The sequence below is a fragment of the Diospyros lotus genome, chromosome 10 (genome assembly GCF_014633365.1).
Source record: "Diospyros lotus cultivar Yz01 chromosome 10, ASM1463336v1, whole genome shotgun sequence".
NCBI classification, from domain to species: domain Eukaryota; kingdom Viridiplantae; phylum Streptophyta; class Magnoliopsida; order Ericales; family Ebenaceae; genus Diospyros; species Diospyros lotus.
The window spans coordinates 24,554,426-24,579,674 of record NC_068347.1 but is presented as its reverse complement, the minus strand read 5'-3'; the positions used below and the strand labels follow the sequence as shown (position 1 = coordinate 24,579,674).

At 34.7% G+C, this 25,249-nt stretch overlaps 1 long non-coding RNA gene across 1 annotated transcript; it reads right to left on the bottom strand.

Moving 5' to 3' along the window:
* Positions 1 to 5,641: 5,641 nt before the first annotated feature.
* On the bottom strand, positions 5,642 to 13,862 carry LOC127811389 (uncharacterized). Its single transcript, XR_008025675.1, has 2 exons — positions 13,243 to 13,862; positions 5,642 to 9,104 (listed from the first exon to the last, which is right to left on the bottom strand). It is a non-coding gene; the product is annotated as an uncharacterized LOC127811389 (long non-coding RNA).
* Between the last annotated feature and the right edge of the window lie 11,387 nt (positions 13,863 to 25,249).

Sequence of the window (25,249 nt, the reverse complement as noted above, 5' to 3'; positions counted from 1 at the left end):
AAGAGGAAGTAGATGGTGAACTTTTCAACACTTTCAACAAGATTCTACAAGACTGTAGATACGGACGGATCAACCTCTACACCACCTTGAAGCAGATGAGTGAACTGTTCAAACACAACAAACAACTTATATCTGGGCTCAACGCTCTGCTGCCAGAGGGGTTACAAATCCCTTCCGACTATGGCCGGTACAATTGGCTCACAGCAGGGGAAGCATCCATTGATTTTCTCAACAAAATCAGGAAAACTTGCAACGATGATGATGATGTTACCTACGAGCGGTTCTTGCATATAATGGATAGGTGCGAGAGCAAAAGCGCAGATATCAACTTCTATAATGAAGTTTGTGCAGATGTCGAGGCTCTTTTCCAGGGCGAACCAAATTTGTACTTGGAATTCACAAGGTTTGTACCAGATTGTTTTTTGTCAAAAAATGCACAGATGGAAGAAGAGAGATCCAGAGAGATGTGTTGGATAAGCGAGAAAAGTTGCTTTAGAAATAGAGGAAAAAACCATTCAGAGGAGATCTTATTCGAGTGCGAAGATCATCAATTCAAGATAGATATGCTCGTGAATGCTATAAAATCAGCCAAGGAGCATGCAGAGAAATTGGTAAACGATCACGTTAATCAAGAGCTTTTGGAGTCTTCAACAGGCGTTACAGTTGTTGAAGCTTACTTCACAGTTCATGATCTTAGCTGCATCGAAGTGCTATACGATGATCTTGGTGCTGATGTTGTGCGCCAGCTGAAAAGAGCTCCACTTGAGGTAGCGAGGATTATATTGCCTCGCCTGATGGAGAGATATACGGAATGTGTGGAGCTCCGCCAGAGCTATCTCAAGTTATGGGCTCGGGTCTACAAGGAGCATCACCCAAAAGCACTTGATCATGTTTCCTACTATGTGGATGAGCAAAAATATGGGCAAGAACCAAGTGAGAAATCGGGCGCAAGCTGCGGCAAACTAGGAAACTATTCTGGTGCAGAAATTAATGACAGTGAGGATCACAAGGAGGATGGATTTCTTGCTGCTGAAGACAAGCAACATGCAGCTTCGAATGCTGAATTTCGCAAGCATTCTGATGATGAGAAAGCAGACAGTCCAAGACGTGGAATTTGAGAACTTTGGCTTTGGCACCGGCACTGGCACTAACGGAATGTTGGATGAATTTGGCGAAGCTTTTACAGGAACGGGTTCAAGGGACATTGCAAAAGAGTTGGATGAATCTGGTCAAACTTTTTCGGGAACAAATCCAAGGGACACTGAAGAAATGATGGATGAAACTCGTCTAACTTTTACAGTAACAGTTGGGGGGGGACCAAAAACTAAAGAAAATTTAGCCTAGTGGATTCCTTCTAGGATTCAAGATTTTTCTATATTCCATATAGATTCAGGATCTTTTATGATGGTAGAATCCCGGCCATTACTTTTGTTTGTGTAATGACTAAGTTCATTGGCACATCACACGACCATAAACAATCGATTCAGATTTGAAAAGGCAGGCATTATTGTTTTACATTTGTTATAACAGAGTTGAGTACAAGTATTGCTCCTTGGCGTTAGAAAATCAACCCCTATATGCCTCTGCATTCCTTTTTCACCTGAACTCCATTGCACAAAGTGAATAATTAAGGTAGAAAAACTATATAATACAACTCGGCGAACAAAGCAAAGAAACACAGCACAAGCAGATTCACAGATTTTGTAACAGACAGCTTCCAAATTGTGAGAACTGTTCCTTTCTTTTGTAATGACACATAGATGATTGCCATAAAAATAGATCACAGTGCCCAATCTTCTACAGAGAAAATCTGAAGGCACGCACCATACAGCAAACAACTTTCACCCAAAAAGCTGTCTAACCATCACGAACAAAAATCAACCTCAAGATTACAATATGAAAACGAAAATAGTATTATAACTTGAACAGTAGAGATATTATTCAGCAGGAAATTATGTAAAAATAGGAATGAGGCCCCAAGTACGTGACAGTTACCAAATTGTCAACATTAGATATAGCTCTTTGAACCTTTCTCAAACAAGACAAAGTAATAGAGCCCCATAGCCTGCAAGGATTTTTATAATCTGTTGTATTTTCAAATGTAGCTGACCCCACCATTGGGATGAAATCTTGTGTTGTTTTTTCAGATGAATTTTACTATATACACAAGAATTATCTACGTAGTAACATGGTTATACTCCCTATTTTATATTGTTAAAAATATGCAATATACTTCTATATAATTGCAAGTAACCTTGAAATTTCAAAGCTTAGTTGTGCACTCCAGCTTTGATCTTTAATGGTATGTACTCCACTGATAAGAAGGAAAGTGGGAACATAGATAATGCTTCAATCTCAAATTTACTCCTCTTTCCAATAGCAACTTTAGTTCCAACCTTACATGGCATCGCAACCACATTTTCAGAATTATATATGGTTAGTTTGAGAATTGTTGCAACTTAGCAAGATATCTGAAAGAAACAGAAGTCACAGAATCTACCTCCAATGCAGCACTTCCCAAGTAGGTGACATCTTTGCAACATCGCTTTAATTTTGGACTTGTCTAAGAGGAAATTGATACGTACTCATCATAGGATACAGAACAGAAAATTAAAATGGAAGTTTTTCTCAAACATAATGGTAAATTTAACTAACTGCCGACAACGGGAGGAGACATTTCTGTGGAAGACTGTTTTTCTCAGGATATGAAGGAAAACCTCCAACCCACTGTATCTCAGGGATGCATAAAAGCATTGCATCATAGGCCATTTGCTTTTGGAAGGAAGATAAATACAAGAAACAAGCAACAAAGTCAAATGTCATGCGAACTCATATCCAACACAAGAGGCAGAGTATAGCTTGGTCAAACATGTTGGCAGATCTCATTCCAACACCACATTTGGATTACCAGTAGCCAATTCAATGTTTGAGCAAACTTATTCATTTAGTCAACAAAGAGATGGCAATGAAAACTAGATGCTTTAATAAAATTGTTGTTACCATAGGAACCAAAACGGTATGTGGTCTATATGTCAAAGCCATATGGATCAGGATTTACAAGGCAACAAGCAGGCGGGCTCAGCATTTCAATGAGAAGCCTTGAAAACCTGAATGAGTAACAGAGAGATGCAAGACCAAAATGAGAGATTGGCCTCAGTTTCCTGATCATTCAACCTTTGATGTGCCAGTTTATTATCATTCAATCTAGTGTTTCTTATTATATTGTGTGATTGTTACCATTATTTACTGTTGATTCTGGGTCTATTTCTGCATGCTATCGTGAAGGTTTTCTCAACATCACATCTGTTCAATCCACCAAAGAGTGATTATGAGCTCATGTGACCCATGAACCCGGGATCTTTGCTTCTATTCAATGTATTCATGTTATCAAACATGCATACATCGCTAAAAATGAGATCAAGGTACCACCAAGTCCCCCGACTTCGTCCAATTTGGTTGTCACCGACCCATTCTCTCTTACAATCTTCCCCCACTTCATCCAGATTGGGGAAATTCTGTGTTGGGAAAAATTGGACAGAGATTTGATAAACTGAGAAAGTTTCTCAAAATTACCATTTTCCACCACGTAATAGAATACAAGCAGAAATACAAGAGACATAATTTTAACGCGGAAAACCCTTCAATATTGAGGGAAAAATCACAGGCAAGCTCCAAGAAATATTCCACTACAATAAGGATAATTACAATTATCCTCACACACTCTATTCTCTTTCAAGTGATACAAAAATATAGTGACACACTCTCAGAGACCCTCACTTTGAAACCTTGGCTTTCTTGCCTCTCCTCTACTTTGAAACTTCTTGTTGCTTTTTGGATGATTCAACAAACATTGAACCAATGCTATTTATAGGCAAGTTTTCATGACACTTGTGGATGGGAGAAGTTCACTTGCAAATTAATTAAACTCCACTACCTTCAAGTGCTCTACTAGCTCCATGTGCCCCACTGCCTCCAAATGTTCCACTAGCTCCATGTGCCCCCATTTCTCATCTCTTTCTTTTCTTTTCTTTTCTTTTTTTTTTATATATATGGGGCTAGACCCCAACAATTCTCCCCTCTCTAGTCCATGAGTAAGGAGAATAATAATGGAAATAATTAAATGAAGTCCATGCCGACCAACCCGGTACTTAGTTGAAACTTCTCCCAAGTTACAACTTTTGTCATCATGTCAACAGAGTTTTTATCAGTGTGGATCTTTTCTAATATGAATTGTTATTCCTCCACCACTAACCTCAGCCAATGGTATCTTATATCAATGTGCTTTGTGCGTGAATGATACATCGCATTCTTATTCAAATCTAGAGCACTTTAACTATCACACTAAATTACAGTCTTTTCTGGCTTCATTCCCAATTGTTGAAGGAATCTTGTTAACCAAAGCATTTATTTTCTTGCTTCGGTCATGGCAACGTATTCCACCTCTGTCGTAGATAGGGAAACACATTTTTGTAGTTTAGACTACCATGATACAGCTCTTCTTGCAAAAGTGAACAAGAATCCTGAAGTAGATTTCCTACTATCTAGGTCACTTGCCATATCTGCATCTATATATCCCTTCAAAATTGGTTCAGACCCTCCAAAACACAAGCACTTTTTTGTACTACCTCTAAGATATCTCAAGATCCACTTTACAACTTCTCAATGGTCTCTACCTGGGTTGGAAAGAAACCTACTGACTACTCCTACCTCATGAGCGATATCCGAACGGGTACTAACCATGGCGTACATCAAACTTCCGACTGCAAAGCCATGTCTTCCTTTTCTACTTGACTAGTGGGACAACCCTTTCTACTAAGTTTAAAGTGACTGGCCAACGGTATGCTAACTGGTTTAGCATTATGTGTAACGACCCTTTAGTAGGTCTAAAATAATTATTTAAATCATAATTATGTTGCATGATAAATTTTAGCATTTTTTGAATTAAGTGTGGGAAGTATTTATGTGTTGTAAAAGGGAAAGTTAATTAAGTATAAATAATGTTAATGGTCCAAATGTGTTTGGACCAAGGGTTGTAAAGTCCAATATAAGTAATAAATGAAAGATTTAGATAATGGGCCTAAATTGAATTGAGTTGCCAATTGGATCCAAGCACATGTGTTATTGTGTTGTGTTTTAATGGAAATGAAGTGGGTTGAGACCCAAGTTGAAAGATTAGTCCATTAGGCCTAAATGGATTTGGGTTTGAGTCCATGTGTATAAAATGTGGTGTTTTAATTAAATGAAAATGAGATGGTAAAATGACCAAAATGAGTTTAAGGAATGTGTTATGTATGAAAAAGCTAAAGGGAAAATTTGGGAAAAAATGGCAAAATGATCAGAAGGGTGTTAAATTATGTTGTTATGTATGTGTGAATGGAGGGTAAAATGGGAAAGGGGAGGAGGATGGTGGGGAGCAAGAGAGGTTGGCGAGGGAGCCATGCCTCCTTGCTTCTCTCTTCTTTTCCATTTCCTTCATCATTCCACATCCTTCTCTTGTTCCCTCCCGATTATTCTTCTTCTTCTCTTTCTTTGCTTCTTCTTTTTTCTTCTTCCTCCATTGTTAACCTTTATTGGAGCTTCAAGCAAAGGGATTTTCAAGAGCTTCATCAAGTTCTTCTTTGGGTTTCATGTTCTAAGGCAAGTTCTTGCTTCTCTTCTCTAATTTTTTTTTTTTTTTTACAGTAGCTTCTTGGACCATAACTTCTTGTGGTTATATCCAAATCGAAATTCGCTTTTTGATCCAGAAACTAGACATCATAAGCTTCATTTTAGACACAAGAATCGAATTTTTTAACTAAGTTTTGAGCCTGTAATAGCCCTATGAATCACTGCATAAAATCTGAATTTTTTTGCTCTGTTTACAAATAATCTGACCTTGCTTCGATTTTTAGGGTATAACTCTCTGTGATTATATTCGATTCAAGATCAGTTTGTTTCTATGTAAACTAGACTCAATAAGCTTCGTTTTGATATATGGTTTGAATAATTTGGCTTCAAATTGAACCTGCAGTGGCTTTGTTAATCTTTGCTAGAAAATTTCGTAACACACTGTGAAGCATCTGTCATGCTTAAGTTTTTGGGGCTTAACTCTTTGTCGTTATATCTGATTTGCAATATGTTTCTTGTTCTGTAAACTAGACATCATAGGCTTCGATTCGGTATAGAATTTGAATTTTTTGGTTATGATTTGAACCCATAACGGCCTTGTTGAATTCTATCCAGAATGTTATAATTTTACTGTAGTAGTTTTGCCTTGTTTCGGTTTTTGTGGGATATCTCCTTGTGGTTATTTTCGATTCCAAATCCGATTGCTATTTCAGAAACTAGAGATTTGAGACTTCGATTTGATATATTTTTCATGAAATTTGACGGAGAAACGAGTCCAAAATAGGCCTTTGAAGTTACCCTTCGAAATCTGAAAATTTTCTAAAATTTTGCCTAATTAATCCTTTTTGTGTTGGAGACTCCTTTTATGATTGAGATGATGTTAACATTGCTGATTTTCATACCTATTTGATATATTTTATTCGAAAGCCTCAATAGGGTTTTGATTCACCCTATATTTCTTAAGGAATAATGCATTTCTTAATTAGGGTCTAGGGTCATGCACGATTTGATGTTTTTTGCATGTATAAATTTTAGCTTTTTGAGGTTGTTGTTGGGGTAAAAATATACCATGAATATAGGTTGGGCATTTCTATAAGTGTGAATGAGTAAATAAATGTATTGAAATTTATTGTGTGATCATAAAATTGTGCGCACCTTAATTTATATAATTGTGCATGATAAGCATGATGTGGGATTTTTCTTAATCATTGAGAAATGACATGAAATTGGGATATGTATATGTGATACATGATTATATTAATTGCGCACCTAATATTTTTGTGCGGCGACTAAGTTCCAAGGGTGAGAAACGATATCCTAAAGAGTGTCAGACATAGGTTAAGGTGGCCATAAGCCCGGTAGGTGATGCTCAAACCACATTAATGGCTAATTAATTTTTTATTGTGTATAAATGTGAAGGCCTAGTGAGTCATTGTGGTGCATATAACTCCCAATACTACATGTATATGCATGAGAATTGAAGTGATGCATAAAATGCATAATGAATATGGCATGGAAATGATAACAATAAAGGGAAATTCATAATGTGACTCTTATATGTATTTAGGGAGTCGGGTATACACTATTGGGTCTATCTATACCTTCATTTGTTATATATATATATATATATATTTGTTGAGTCTTGTAACTCACCTTGTTTTCTCACGTCATTCCAGGCAAGGAAAAGGCAATAGTGAAAGGTGAGTCCAGTAGGGCTAGAGCCCAAGATTAGTGGTGTATAGAGACATCCCAACCAAAAGATTCGTGGGGAGTGTTTTGTGTAACGGCTTGTGAAGTGAGGTTTTATTTTGTAATTGTTAATATTGCACTTTTATTTTGAATTGCATGGCTATTGAGCCCAAAGAATTGTGTTATTTTGAATTGCATGGCTATTGAGCCCAAAGAATTGTGTTAAGTCAGATTGTAATACCTAAAAATTTTGTAAGTTATTGCCGTTAAATAAATGAAATGTCTTTCGAAAATTTAAGGGTCTCGGGATGCATATGTAATTCCAAAAAAAAAAGAAATTTGAGAAAACTAATGATGGCGGCCCAAATCTCTAAGGCCACGTGTCGCAAGGGAGAAAAAGTAATGATTAAGATGCAAATCTCAAGATCAAAGAAGGCTTATTAGGTGATGACAAGTGGCAAGCATGAAGATGCCAAATCTCCAAAGAGAATAATTTAGATGACACTTGACACCATAGGATTGGAACACATGGAAGGGCTATCATGAGACTCAAATCTCAATCTAAATAGCTTAATCTTGGAGTGACAAGTGGCATAACATGATGAAGCCTAATCTAGCTTAGCCTTAAAGATGACACTTAGACAAATCTCATGGCAAGTGATAGAAAAATAATAATGAGTAATGATTTAAGTGACAAATCTCATCTGTAGGGTCATCATCATCTGCCCTTAGCTGGCCATCAGTCTGATTATCACCTTGAATACCATTTTCAACTGGATTGGGCAAGTTCACCATAGGAATTGGATCTAGATCAATCAAGCCTTCACTGCCACTAGGCAATTTCTTCTTAGCTTTTTTAATATCATCAATGATTTGATCTTCAATGAATACTACATCGCGACTCCGAACAAGTTTCTTCTCAATCGGGTCATACATGTAGCCAAATTCATCAAGGCCATAACCGATAAATATGTATTGTCGTGTCTTAGCATCAAGCTTTGACCTCTCATCCTTTAGAATGTGAACAAAAGCCTTACATCCGAAAACTCGTAGATGATCATAAGAGACTTCTCTATCATACCAAACTCTATCAGGGACATCACCATTCAAAGCAACTACTGGAGATAGGTTGACAACATGTACTGCTGTGAGCAAAGCCTCCCCCAAAAAAGATTTTGGCAACTTTGCTTTTAAAAGCAAACATCTAACTCTCTCCATTAGGGTCTGGTTCATCCTTTCAACCAGACCGTTCAACTATGGAGTCTTTGGAGGCATCTTTTGATGTCTAATGCATCATTCTGCAGTACTCATCAAAAGGACCACCATATTTGCCACCATTGTCAGTACGAATACACTTCAACTTCTTACCAGTTTCCCTCTCAACAGATACATGAAATTACTTGAAAACATCAACCACTTGATCTTTGGTCTTCAAAATGTAAGCCCAAAGTTTCCTTGAATGATCATCAATAAACGTCACAAAATAAAGTCCACCACCAAAGAACTTTACTTTCTAGGGACCACAAACATTGGAATGCACCAACTCTAACAAATCCGATTGCCTTGAAGGAGAGTGACTATTGAAGGTAACTCTATTCTGCTTCCCGACCATGCAATACACACATTTCTTCAAACTTGCTCTCTTTACACCTGAGAGCAGATTCTTCTTGGCCAAGCAGTTTAGTCGCTTCTCACTTATGTGACTAAGTCTCTTGTGCCACTTCTCGGCAGTCTTCTCATCTTCCACAGCATTGACAAAGTCACTAGCAATTTTAGCTTGTCACATACAAGCTAGGACTCTTCTCTCCCTGGGCCACAACCAATGAACCTTTAGTGAGTTTCCACAAAAACCAAAACAAGGTAGAATTGCTATAGTAAAATTACAGAATTTTGAATAGAATTCAACAAGACTGTTATGGGTTCAAATCATAACCAAAAATTTCAAATCCTATACCGAATCGAAGCCTATGATGTCTAGTTTACAAAACAAGAAACATATTGCAAATCAGATATAACCACAGAGAGTTATGTCTCAAAAACTGAAATATAGCAGATTATGCTTCACAGTGAGTTAAGAAATTTTCTAGCAGAGATTAACAAATCCACTTCAAGTTCAATTTAAAGCCAAATTATTCAAACCATATATGAAAACGAAGCTTATCGAGTCTACTTTACACAGAAACAAACTAATCTTGAATTAGATATAATCAAAGAGAGTTATACCCTAAAAATCGAAGCAAGGTTAGATTATTCGAAAACAAAGCAGAAAAATTCAGATTTTATGCAATAATTTATGGGGCTATTAAAGGTTCAAATCTTAGTCAAAAAATTCGATTCTTGTGTTTAAAATAAAGCTTATAACGTCTAATTTTTTTATCAAAAAATAGATTTTGATTTGGATATAACCACAAGAAGTTATGGCCCAAGAAATACATCAAGGTCAGATTTAAGAAGCTGCTGTAAAAAAATTAGAGAAGGTAAGCAAGAACTTGCCTTTGAAGATGAAACCCAAAGAAGAACTTGATGAAACTCTTGAAAATCCCTTTACTTGAAGCTCCAATGAAGGTTAACAATGGAAGAAGAAAAAAAAAGAAGAAGCAAAGAAAGAGAAGAAGAAGAAGAATAGAGAGGGAACAAGAGAAGGAGGTAAAATGATGAAGGAAATGGAATAGAAGAAGAGAAAAGCAAGGAGGCATGGCTCCCCCGCCAACCCCTCTTGTTCCCCACCATCCTCCTCCCCTTTCCCATTTTACCCTTTATTCACACACACATAACAACATAATTTAACACTCTTTTAGTCATTTTGCCTTTTTTTTCAAATTTGCCCTTTAGCTTTTTCATACATAACACATCCATTAAATCCATTTTGGTCATTTTACCATCTCATTTTCATTTAATTAAAACACCACATATTATGCACATGGGCTCAAACTCAAATCCATTTAGGCCCAATGGACTAACCTTTCAACTTGGGTCTCAACTCACTTCATTTCCATTAAAACACAACACAATAACACATGAGCTTGGACCCAAATGGAAACCCAATTCAATTTAGGCCCATTATCTAAATCTTTCATCTATTACTTATATTAGACTTTACAACCCTTGGCCCAAACACATTTGGACCCTTAACATTACTTATGCTTAATTAGCTTACCCTTTTACAACACATAAAATACTTCCCTCAATATTTCTAACACTTAATTCACAAAATGCTAAAATTTATCACGCGACATAATTATGATTTAAATAATTATTCTAGACTTACTAACGAGTTGTTACAGTCCCAGTTTGCCACAATAGTGACACTCTACGTCTTTGTAGTTAGGCTTTGACTTGTTTCAACCTTTATTTTTACCTTTCGGATCTCTGCTTTTACTTCTCCCCCTATCTTCGATGATGAGAACCTCGAAATGCGAAGATGAAGCTTGAGATCTTCTCCTCATCTCTTCATTCAAAACAACACCCTTAACAAGTTCCATCATCACTGCACCATTAGGAGCAGAGTTACAAAGAGACATTCCGAATGTCTCCCAAGAGTCTGGTAAAGTACCAAGCAATTATAGAGCTTGAATTTCATCGTCAAACTTTACACCCATAAAAGACAACTGCTGCAAAACTCCTTGAAAATCACTCAAGTGATCGGAGATAGTGCTATCCTCCTTGTAGTGTAAATTTATCATCTTCTTAATCAAGAAGAGCTTGTTGTTGCCGATCTTTCGAGCATATAGAGATTCAAGTTTCTCCCACAATGATCTGGCATGCGTCTCATCACAAATATGATTGAGCACGTTGTCATCTACCCATTGCCAAATAAAACCACATACTTAGGCATATTCGAATTCTCACTCTTCATTGGCTTTCGATTTGGGCATTTGTGTAACAAATACTGGTAGATGCTAACTTTTCACATAAATGAGATCTTTCATTTTTTCCCTCCATATGTGATAGTTGGTTCCGTTCAGAGTAATCATTCTGCTTATACTGGCTTCCATCAGGTTTGAACTAGGCTTCCACTATTCACCTGTGGATAGTAACCGTATACTGGAATAGTATCTATAAGTGAATAGTACACCAGATAAGTTTCTAAAAAAAATAGGTGAGTCACAAATGGACACACTTAAATACCAAATCTTTCCTTAGCCAGAACTTTTCCTAAACATGCACTACCGCACAGCTCACTTAAATCCAGTAACCAGACGTACAAGAAATATGCTTTTAGCCAAGACAATTCTTTTTTGATGTGGAAAATCAAACAATGTTGCAACCACAGAGCATAATAAAAATTTCTTGAAAAGACTAACACTTTCGCAACCAAGAGCTCTGATACCATTTGTTCGAAAAAATTAGATAGAGATTTGATAAACTACAGAAGCTTCTCAGGATCACATTTTTCCACCACGTAATAGAATATAAGCAGAAATACAGGAGACAGAATTTTAATGTCAAAAACCCTCCAATATTAAGAGAAAAAACAAGGGACAAGCTCTAAAAAATATTCCACTATAATAAGAAAAATTACAAATACCCTCATACACTCTACTCTCTTTCAAGTGATACAAAAATATAGTGACACACTCTCAGAGACCCTCATTTTGAAGTCTTGGCTTTCTTGCCTCTCCTCTACTTTGAAGTTTGTTGTTGCTTCTTAGATGATTCAACAAGCATTGAACCAATGCTATTTATAGGCAAGTTTCCACGACACTTGTGGATGGGAGAAGACCATTTGCAAATTAATTAAGCTCCACTACATTCAAGTGCTCCACTAGCTCCATGTGCCCCCATTTCTCATCTCTTTCTTTTCTTTTCTTCTTCCTTTTTTTTTTTTTTATATATGGGGTTGGACCCCAACAATTTTCTTTTTTTTTATATATATGGGGCTGGACCCCAACAATTTGAAGAAAAGAAAGAGATGAGAAATGGGAGCACGTGGAGCTAGTGGAGCATTTGAAGGCAGTGACGCACATGGAGCTAATGGAGCATTTGAAGGCAGTGGAGCATTTGAAGGTAGTGGAGCTTAACTAATTTGCAAGTGAACTTCTCCCATCCACAAGTTGCATGGAAAATTGCCTATTAATAACATTGGTTCAATGCTTGTTGAATCATCTAAGAAGCAACAACAAGCTTCAAAGTAAAGGAGAGGCAAGAAAGCCAAGGCTTCAAAGTGAGGGTCTCTGAGAATGTGTCACTATATTTTTGTATCATTTGAAAGAGAGTAGAGTGTGCGAAAGTATTTGTAATTATCCTTATTATAGTGGAATATTTCTCGAAACTTGTTCCGTAATTTTTTCCTTAATATTTGAGAGTTTTCCACATTTAAATTTTATCTCTTCTATTTCTGCTTATATTCTATTACATAGTGGAAAAATGTGATTCTAAGAAACTTTCGCAATTTATCAAATCTCTACCCAATTTTTCCCAACAATTCTGGATCTCAGCATTGACCATTGAGCACGCCCCGGAGCATGGATGCATTGGCCGTTGTGGAACTTCAACCACCCCTATCGAATACATCTAGTGCATAACTAGAGCATCAGATGGAGGGGGGAAACCACTATGATACTGTTAACTTCTTCATTGTATAAGCTTGCCTTTACCCATTTTCATTCTCAACTTGCCATTCTGGAACTGAACTATCAAGGGCAATAACTAAGGTTAAGGTTTCCCAACTATCGGGCAAGGTACCTATAAGCATGCATGCTTGCATCTCATATGTTCCAGGCATATCTAGGTTGGATGATTGATTCAGAATATCTTAACTTAAAATTTGTTCATATATTCCGTCATACAACTGACAAGTCTCTTAACACAATAATTTGAACATCATTCCACCCTTTTCGTCCATTGTATTTCTAATTAACACGATAATTTCCTAGAAAAATTTATTCAAATAAATGCAAAAAATAAATAAATGAAAAATAATATAGAGAGGGTTAGAAAACAAACTACGTAGCAGCCGGGTTGCTAAAAGTGGAGCGGGTCAGTGGAAAACAGAATTAGATTTCCTTCACTGGTAGTGGGGGTTTAGTTGCTTGATTTGGGTCCGAACAAAAGCCCCTTCTGTCTCAGAAGCAACAATCAAAAACAAAACCATTAACATCCACAAGACAAAGGGAAAGTAAGTAAATCAGTAACTGGATCCAAAATGGAGATGGCTGCCTGGTCTCATAAACTCAAGCGGGTGAATCCGTTGTTCTTCGTTCAGCGGCGGGTGAATCTGGAACACTCGTGGTTTATATGAGATGGCTTTCGTCTTCACGGCGTGATAACGCCACAACGGACGGCGACTGGTTCCCCTGCAGTTGGAGACGGAAGTGATTATGGTAGAGAGAAAATCTGGTGGGCCGGCCGCCTGAAATCTCTCTCTCTCTCGTGAGCTGATCTTGCCTTCTCCGAGAACAGAGGCACTTTCCTTCTCCGGCAAAGGAGGTTGTCGGCTCGCCGGTGAGATCCTTGATCTGCCTTCCAGTCCTCCTCCGCAATCGAATCGAAGCCCATAAAGCTTGCTGGTCCACAAGGACGGCTCTCCACGTAAGCAGCGTGCTTGGCAGTTGGCAGAGGCTAAGCCTTAAATTCAACATTTATTCATTCAATTTTTTGTATATGTTCTTAATATTGTTCTCTATCTTGTTTTGTTTTGACGTATTTACTTTATATTATTACATTTAATGTACTTTTTAATTTTTTTATAAATAATAAAAATAGAGATTTTATAAAAAAATATTACAAAATACTAAATTTTTAATTTTATCTCAATCTTATAACAAACTTTTAATTTTTCAATAATTACCTAACTTTATGTATAATTTTAAATTTATAACAAATGTTTAATTTTTTTAACAATATACTAAATTATTTATTTTGTTAAGATAGATTGTCCTATACTTCTTATTTTTTGGGGATTATATAAACAGTCTTATAAATTAAAAATATTTGTAAAGAACATTATATATATATATATTTAATTTTGTTCGAACACTCTTTTTATTTTTAATGAACTTAAGTAAGTTCAAATAAAGTTAAATTAAATTTAACTAAAAAATAAAAAATATGGAAATAATTAAAAATTAAAATTAATTTAAATCTAATAAACTCTTTACTAATTTTTCTAATTAAAAAATAAAATAATATGTTTCATTCTTCAAACACCTTCAACAGTGACAAATAATGACACCAACCACATAAACAATTTCGATCTCCATTAATGAAACAAACAGTCTTTTTTTTCTTGATCAAATATGTTGGGTCTTGAATTTCACATCTACGAATTCGTAATTTTAAATATGATCATGTTTGGTTTAGCCAAATCTTTCCACCACTCTTGTAACATCTCATTTTTTTTACAAATTTCTCTTTATTTCAAGAAATTCACACCAAAAAATGAAATTTGTATATGAAATATATATATATATATATAATGGCGTCATGATAGTTTTTTAAAAGAGAATTCAAAATTGTAAAGAAAAACAAAACCAAAAGAGGAACCCAAAATTTTGTTGATGACTAAAAAGCAAATTTAATGGGGTACCAAGTGAATAATTGAAAGAATGAGAGGGGTTTGGGCAAAATTCTCAAAAGTACATTGAGGGCCTCTGTGCAAATTCTATAAAACTAAGGAGGCTGAAGTGAGAATTTAGAAAAGTTGAATGGTGGATTCTCTCCACTGGTGGATGATGATACGAGATTCCATTGCAAGCTATGGCAAGGGCACTCAAGTGTGCTATAACTTCTGTGGATTCTTGGCCTCCCATTAGTGGATTTGGTAGGTTGGGCAATTGGAAAAGATGTATAAAAGAGGCATCGCCATGGTTGAATATTTAGGGGCTTTTTTAGAAGAAATCAAGTTGTTTTTATGGTGTTTTGGTTGAATATTTTGAGGGTGTTTTGTTTCTTAAAGGAAAGTGTTTGGGTGAGATATAAGGGAGAAATTGAAAAGTTATTGAAAGTTATAGATCACTTAAGAAATTTTCAGCTAGATCTATGAGATTTCAACCATTTTCACAATATTTTAAGGGTAGGGGAAGATTGAGAAATGAGAGAAGCAAAAAAAGGATAAAAAAATAATTGAATATCAAAAGAATTAGGCTTCTTTGACCACTAGATGACAAACAACAGAACAAATAAGACAACCAACACACAAGCACATGGTAAGTCTAGAAACCTAGTAAAAATAAAAATAAAAAAATAAAGTAACAAATAATAATAAATAAATAAGAATAATATTGGTATAGAAAGTAAACTATACAAATCAATCCTTATTTAATTTTCAATAACACGACTTGAAATTTTTGTGATATCTAGATCAAGAATATTTGTCTTAACATATGAATAACAGGAGAAATGCCCATAAATAGGTGAGTGGTTATCCCCCTTAAATCACTTAATTTATTTTATGTTACTTATATGTGTTAACATGTTCATGATGTAAAAATTATGTACATAGCATTGTGATGAGATAAATATTTATTTTCACGTAACTCTTGAAATACATTTGATAATAAGTAACACATAATGCTAGTTGTCATTTCATTAGATGAATTTGGTGCTATTCATTCCGACTTGGGTGTGAAAAGTTAAAAAAAAAAAAAAAAATGAGCTTTGGTGTTAATTGGATACCTATTGCATTTGTCATACATGCAAAAAAGAATCTTTTGAATCTTCACTAAATGATTTAACATTTAATTTGGAGCATTCAATATTGCCTTATACTCTTATACTCTTGAAGGTAGCGAAGGAAAATTGAAGGTTCATTACTAAAATTGTCTATTTGAGGGGCATTTGTGTGTGTATGTATTTTGTTACGCATATCTAATTTGTATAAAATTTTCAAATTAACCTACATAGATATGCACGAGTTCTTATCACTAACATCCCGATTAAGCGAGAGCTATGAAATGATAAACTCACAAATTCAATAACTATATGGCTGATCTTGTTAGCATGACTACATGACACCTTGGGAAACTCTTTTCTAATTAATCATATTACCTTGACTAAAGACTTTTTCGTCACATTAACAATAAACCACATAAGACATTCACCTCAATTTAATGAGGGTGATAAATCCTATCCACAACCATCTTTCTTCATCCACTAGAGATATGAGACCACAAAAATAAACATGCCCATCTTATCAGTAAATCTTGCACATCAATACACGAGACAATTGTGTCGCTTCAAATAAAGGATCAGTTATATATAGGTTTGACCACGGTTCGATTCGACCTGTGAATCAAACCAAAACCATTATTCTAAAAATTGAACTAAAATTGTCTTTTCGATTTTGGTTCAAAAATCGGAACTGAAGACTTACAATTTGGTTTTAGTTTATAAAAATAAGAAACTAAAATTGAAATCAAAACCCGAACTAGAATCAATTCAAATTGTTAAAAAATAAATTAAATAAATATAAAATATATAATACAATGCATAATAACTAGTACTTTAGAAAATAATTTTGATTAAGGTAAAGGGGTTACAAATACAAATAGTAAGTGAATTACGTGGGTTTTGATTCTTTTAAACTCCAAAAGAATACATAGGTAACTTGATTTATATAAATTAAGTCCAAGGATTTTTTTTTTTATTAAATTAGTTTTTAATTGGAATTGGAATCGAACTGTCAGAGAACCGAAATCGGAACCATCTATAGATGGTGGAATCGGAATCGCCAATTTGTCAATTTTGGAACCGTGGTCAGGCTTAGTTACACAATCGCAATTTGATAATGAAATCATTATCCACCATCCCATGTGATCAGTCATCTTCAATATGTTATTTTCCAACAACCACCCACGAGTTTACTATAAGCATCACATATTATATGGTAAGCGACTTACCACCCTTAACCATTAGTGTCTCATACTAATCAAGATAGTAAACTACATTCTAGTTCATGTTCATGATCAATTAATCAAAGTCCCCATCTGAAAAATATAAGAACCGGAAACATTTAAAAAATCTCTTTACCAGATAATCCCGTCACATATTCTTAACACCTTAAGAATGAGAATCTCAAAATAGAAGATCTAAGAACTCATACATACAATAAACTGGAAAGTAATGAATAAATAAAAGTTGCCTTTATTAATATATTTTTATATATATAGATATAAAGATACATCAAACATATTTACACACCCGCTAAATGTCATCTAAATATAGTATTATGGCATATTACTAATAATCTTTCACTTGCACTAATGTTAATTTATATCACAAGTAAAAGACTACATTAATGCATCATCGTCGATAGATATCGAATGTTTATCTTCTCAAGATGATAACTGAGTTATAACCGGGTCATAGCCTTGGTAAGTGAGCCAACTACACTATCTACTAAAATAATATTCTACAATTGTATGTCTCCACGTGCAATAATTTATTGAATGAGGTGAAACCAACATTCAATGTGTTTAGATTTCTAATAAAATCGAGATTCCTGAGCCTTAGCAATAGCTTTATTATTGTCACAATATAGAGATATAAGCAACTTTCTCTCTCTATATGTGTGTGTGTGTTGCCCAGAAAAACACTCAAGAGGAGTGTGAATTGGGTTTTTAAAAAATATTTAACTTTTTACTTTAATTAAAAATTCTTTTTGTAATGATATTTTTGTTGAGTTTTTGCAATAGATACAACAAAAAATTAAACAATCAACCACACAAACACAAAAGAATTTTTATAGAAGTTCAACTCTTTAATGAGCTTAGTCCTCTCTCCCAAACACAAAGCTTGAGGTTCCACTAGAGAAGGTAAAATAACACTAGCTTTTGGTATGGAGCTAGAACTATCAGAAAAACTCTTGCCTAAGCAAGACAACACACTAACATACAACTAGCAATAACCCCTCACACAACAAGTGAGTAAAATAAACAAACTTACAACCAATTTGAGCCAAATCGAAAACAAGCAACCAGTTATCTTTCATAGCAACAAATATTCAACACTAAGACTTGCACTCTTGTTTTCAAAGCTCTTTAAAGTTTGTTTTCTCAGTTATGGACTATTGCTTATTACAACTTATTTACTTTGAATATATATGAAAATTCTAAATTATAGTTGTTACAAAGAGAGGAGAAAAGCAAATTGAAATTCAAAAAAGCACATTAACTTCTCCAGCAAATCTTCTAACTTTTTTAGCAATTGTTGGGATCAATATCAACACAAGAGTGATTTGCATAGAAAGATAAAAGGTAAGAACTGAGGAGACAACCTAAGACATAAATAAACATAAGCATTATGGAGACAAAAAGTGTTATGGAAGTTATAACAAATCAGAATCATCATTAAAAGCCATTCAAAAAGATAACTTTATCAAAAAACATTTTGCCTTTTACACATGAGAAGATCAAGACAAAATAATGTAGTACAAGGGTAAAGATAAAGCATGGAGAATAACCCTTAGGCATATAATGAAAGAGAGATTCAGAGAATCAAGAATCAGAAGCTACCACAGAACTTCGATCAATTGAAGTTATATCTTCAGTTGATCGACCTAAGTTGCCCAGTGGGTGAAAAGCCTCACTTCGGTTGAGGTAAAGGTTGACTAAAGTTCATAAGCCAACACACTGATTCACTTTGGCTGACTGAAGATAAAATTTTGGTCGACCTAAGTTCTCCAGTAACATTAGGCAAAGATTTGATTGATTGAAATGCGAAACCAGTCTTTCTAGTCTACTTCGATCAACTGAGGCTAAATGTCGGTTGATCGAAATTACTTAGATACGAAAAATAAAACATATCGAAAACATAAAAAATATAAAAAAAATAAATTGTTATCATCAAAATCATTTATACTAAACCAACCTTGAGCTTTAACAATATATATTATTTATATGTAAATGTATTATCTATTTTATATGTTTTTCTATATATATAAACATATAAAAGTATATATAAATATTATATATTCTATTAATTAAGAAAATAAGTTATTTTGAGATTATGAAACATTGTCAATAAGGTAAATTTTAAAATATCATCTTCTATTTTACTTAAAAAAATTAAAATTTATGTGAATACGATTTAAAATGCATTTTTCAACATATATGCATAACATAGGATATACGTTCTAATCCATTTCATAAACTTATCTAAACTATGTTTAACATTTTTAAAATTTATCTAAATCATTTTTAACATATTAGATACCTACCTAGAGATGTAATCAGGTTTTTAATTAATCTCATATAAAATTAACCAAGTATGAAATTTACAATTGAGGAATATATATAGACACAAGTTATATCCTCTTGATCCAATGCTAATAATTTTCTTGTTTTTACATTCTAGAGGACCTTCTAAATTGGCTACGAACAAGCATTCGGCTTCCATATGTTTGATTTTATTTTGTTTATCTCATTTTGTAGTTTGTGATGTTTTATACTTATTCACTTTATCCTGAAAGTTGTTGCATGAGATTTGTTAATACACTTATTGCTCATTTTCATATATTTTCTTTGTTTAGTATTGGCAAACAATGTTGTATTAGTTAATCTCTTACAATGAATTTTGAAACAGAAGATATACTGACGTAGTCAATTAAATCAAGTTGACTAGCCTAATTGTGTTTTTGACAATTGCTTTTTTTTTTTCTTCTTGTGTTTTAGCTTTTAAGAATTGGTTTTGGGGTGCCTTAAACCCCACTAGGTTAGGTTAGAGGATGGGGTGAAAACCCCCCTTACCAAGCTATCAAGCGGGGTATGGAGTCAGTACTAGGGTCACGTCTATGTTGCACGGAAACGAAAATGGGAAACGTTTTCGATAGGAAACAGAAACGTGGAAACGGACGTTTTTATAAAAAAATAAGCATAAATAGGGTCCGAAATAGGAATAAGAAGCGTTTCCGAAACGTTTCGGAAAAAGGAAAACGGCACCTATGAGGTGTTTCCGTGCAACATAGGGTCACGTTTGAGGGTAGAATGAGACAAGTCTATCCTAACATGTCCGGTCTCACCCTATTGCCAATACTAGATTTGAGTAATGAAATGGCTCTAATACTATGTAATAAGTAAAGACAAAGTCAAATACGAAGACGAAAAATAAATTCCAAAGGATTCTTGTATTTTTTGTATATATTCTTTGTACAAAAATATAGTGTAAACTAATTTAATCACTTAGAGCATCTCCGGAGGGAGTTTCTATTTTTGGGTGCTAAAATATCATTTGCAACCTTAAATGGTATTATGGCACCTCTGAATTATACATTTGTTTTAATAACAGATTACAAATAGGGGTGTCATTTTAATATTTTTATTAAAAAATATAATTAAAATTTTAGATTTCAAATCTCAAATTTTAAATTTCAAAATATATAATACATACCTCCAAAAGCTTATTTTAAGTTAAAATCAAAATATATAATTCTAACCTAAAATAATCAATTTAAATTCTAACAATTAACTAAAATAAAAATATTTATATATATAGTCAATAATTGATTAATTAAAATAAAAACAATTATATATATAATACATATTCTAGAAGCTTCCTTCCTTTGCACCTCTCTTGCCTCCTCTGCCCCTCCATGGCTCGCCCCCCTCGCCCTTATTGGTTAGTACCTTGCTCTCATTAGTTGTTGCCTTGTTCTCGTATTCGTCTGTCAACGCTTCTCCTTTACCCTTGCGGGTCGCCGCCTCCGCCTCGCCCTCTTCTCACTCGGTTGTTCGTCGCTACTCGTTCTCGTCGACGATTCTTCTGGCTCCGTCGCTCGCTGCCTCGCCCTCGCCTGCTCCAACCCTTTGTCGCTTTCTGCCTCGCTGATCAATCGTTGCCTCTTGCTCTCTCTCGCTCCGTCTCGCCTCCCCTTTTTCAGGTAAATATATGTATATATAGAATATCAAATATAACCGTTGTATTTTTACCGTTGGCAAATGCAATCTCTATTTTTCTCTCTTCAGGGGGTTGAAAAAATGGCACCATAAGAGAATTATTACCATTTTGTAACCTCATATGCCATTCTCGTTAAAGTGAAAACTTTCTATTTCGAGGTGTCATTTCGACAGTTATGGGGATGACAACTCCTATTGGAGTTGTTCTTATTACAAATATGGTAAATCACTTGAGAAATAAAAATCAAGCTAATTGATTCCAATATCAATATGTGAAATTGATCGAAAATGGATGCCATAAATCAAACGAACACTAATTAGCAAAGTTGATTATAAGTTATTAAGAATTTTTAGCGGTAGGGGATTATTTTGCTTAGATAGCTTATAAGTCATTTGAAAAAAAAAACGTTTTATTGTTCCCAAGGGTATAATCGAGTGGCAAAAGGGCAGACTGCTTGTCTGAAGGCTCTCAATATATGTTCGATTCTTGGAGAAAGCATAATGCTTCTTTTTGGGGAGGAACTTGAGAGTGACATTAGTGGTGCCAAACCTTACCACCCTAGTCACTCAGACATATCTCTCGATTTATCTCTTTAGTGTAACTCTAGGGACGGAATGACTGAGGATGTCAATAATAAAGCGTAATAAAAAAAAAAAAAAAACGTTTTATTAATTGGCTTGAACTTGAAGACCAACAAATATGCTGTAACTAAAATCTAAATTTGTTAAAGACAAATCCTTGACGCTTTTATTTATTATATATATATATATATATATATGAGAAAATTAGTAAGAATGTTTTTAAGATTTAGTAAAATGACATAGATACCCCTGACATATAAAAAAATATAAGAATCGCTCATGAAATTGCATTCCGCTATAGGAAATTTCACAGATGGTGTAGCTAGCGATATTTTGGGGATAATTAAAGAAATAAAAACACCGTGATAAATTGGAGAGAAAAAGCATCATAAAGGCGGGAAACCAAAATCATTTCCACCCCCCCCCCCCCCCCCCCCCCTTCCCAAATCACTTTGTTGCTACTCCCAAATCCAGTGAAACCCAAAATCGGCTGAACCCATATCATAATCAAGACCCACCGGCGATTACAACCACCATGGATTGCACACCCACAGGCGACTGCAGCTCGTGAGGGCAGCGAATCATTTAGAGCAAAATGACTGGTTTGTCAGGTAATTCAATGTTTTCTATTCGACACTTTTGACATTTTGAACCCGCTTTCTTCAATTGAAGTCGTTTCCATTTCTTTCAAATCCACGCACTGTGTGTTTTATAAATGAGGATAAAGTTGATTTATGTTTGATAGTCGTTTCCAAAGTGATATTGTGAACTTCAATTTGTAAGTATGAGGATGAAGCTGAATTTGAAGATGAATAGTAGAAAAACTAGTTTAGGAATTTGATTATTCTACTTTAGTGATGATATCCCTGTTATATATTCCTGTTATATATTCCTGTTATGTAATTTGAAGAAGCTGCTGGTAAACAAGATGATTCCTTTCATTTTTATGAATTTAAACAGAAAAATTGTATTGTGTTTGCATTTGCATTTCTGTATAGATTGGGCAGGATCATAGTTGGATTATGCATAAGTGACATTTTCCATAAATTCCTGTATAAATTGAGCACTATTTTGAGCTGTGAAAATGATGAACACTAAATTTTCGTTTTAGAACAATTATGGTCTAATTTGCATAATTTTCTAGATTTATATACTACTTGATTTATGTTTTGGAACATTTCTGTACTGCTTGATTTATGTTTGGTATTTTCACATTACAATAATCAATGATGAAACAATAGAAACGAATGCACAAGCAGTGGATGCCAAAAGTTTGGATAACTATGAAAATGATATTTTAAAGGATAACTCTTCTACAAGAAATCTCCACGTACTCTTCTTCAGATATCCGAACTAGAGTCTGGAACATGCGAGAAAACTCTTTTATGGGAAAATTGCCCGTAGACTTAGCCGAAACAATGTCATTAGATTCATCTTTGCCAAACGATCTACTTGATTCACCTTCTTCAACTCACTTTTAAAATCCACACTTAATACTGCAAATATTAAAGAACCTCCTTTTGTTTACGGATTCATTTTTTACCTTGAAACATTTTATAACGCTTCGTCTACACGATGAGTATGGGCGCTTTGTTGGACATGTCGCAAAGTAGTGCTCCCGATGTTTACAGGTATGATATATTTTTGTGTTTCGTCTCGTCACTGTTGATGGAATTCTTGTGTACAAATATATGGTTAATTTTAAAATTTTTATACACATCAGATGTGTGCAATGAAATATATACATATACGCCATATATGCACCTTAGGTATTTAAGTAACATGCATATCTATCAAATAAATATAAATACACACTTACTTGCAATTTGATGTAGATAGGTGTAGAAACAATTTATGTATTAAGACCAATCCACCTCATTATGTGGTGGTCCTAGTTAGTCCGCACCTAGTACGTTGTACAGTACTGTTTTGATTTCTCCTTCTCGAGCTAAACACAGGGGCTGTCATATCACCTATACCCGTGCCTCAAATTTTTTGCGTGACCTTCATGCATATTAATTTCACATCAACAAATTAACATAAGAAGCAGAAGAAAAAAACAAAAGCAAAAGATGCGCACAAGCAGTAAAAGTCTCTACTTCTTCAATTTATTTCCTACAAATTTGCCACCACCTTAACCCCTAGCTGCTCCCAATTTCGTGCCACATGGCGCTCAATTAAGAAAGAAGCTAGGTGATCGAGAGTCAACTTTCACCACCCTTAAGAGTTAACTCTCGCCAGGCAAGAGTCGACTCTTTTGGCCTCTTGGTCAACATTTAACCAGAGATCACCTAAGACGTTTCGGGCACAAAATGTGGTTACCAGACGCGACATTATATGTTGTGTGGCTTTCTAAGTTCACTACTCGCTAGTAATTAGATAGCACCAAAATCTTTTTCGATATCAATCAACCCTTTAACCCATCATCGGAATCTCTCCATATCCCAATAACTATTCGAAAGTTCCTAAATAACGCTTAGTTGTGGTTGTGGTTCAAGACAATATATATGACAGTGAAGTCTCAACCTATTATGGCTAACGATTACCATGTATTATAATCCTTCCATCACCTAACGTCCTGACTGAGCCATAACTATAAAGTGATAAACTCACAAACTCAATAATTATGTGTCTAATCTCGTTAATGTGATTAGATGGACACCTCAGAAAACTCATTTCCAGATATTCAATATGCCCTGGTCATTGACTGTCCTGTCACACTAACAGTAGATCACATAAGACGTTCACCCCATCAATTATCGACGAGGGTGATGGATCCTAACCCCAACACCTGTTTTCATATACTAGCAATACAGAACTACATAGATGAACCTCACCACCTCTTAATTGGATGGTTCGGCTCATTAGTAAATCACGCACAACAATGTATAAAACAATCGTGTTGGTTCAAGTTCAAGAATCAACACATCATCGCAATCTGACAACGAGATCATTATCCACCATGCTATGTGGTCTATCATTGGCGTCACATTTAGCTAGTTATTCCCCAACAATCATTCACAAGTCTACTAGCGACATCTTATATCACATGGTGTGTGATACATTACCTTCCCATCAGTATCTATATTAAATGAGGTAGTAACCCCTCTGTTAATATCCATACTCGACTAATCGGAATTTCCATTCAAAAAATCTAAGGTCTAGAAATAGTTTAAGACATCCTGTTATCAGATAATTCTGTCATATAATTTTAACACCTTGAGAATAAGATTCTCAAACAAAATATCTAGGAACTCATTCATATATTAAATTGGAAAGCTCGTGTATTAAAAAACATGCATTTTATAAATATATACAAAGATATAATAAATTTGATTAGTTATACGTCTACTAGATGTCATCCAAATATAGTATTATGGCAAACAACACTAACAATTATAACATTGTTGAATAAATTGTACTCCAATTAGCAATAAAGAAGATTCATGGTAAGAAGGCTTCTATATAAACAAAGTGTTACACAGTTCAAATCCAGCCATAAGATTTCAACCTCGCGAAATTGATTGTCTATGCACTAT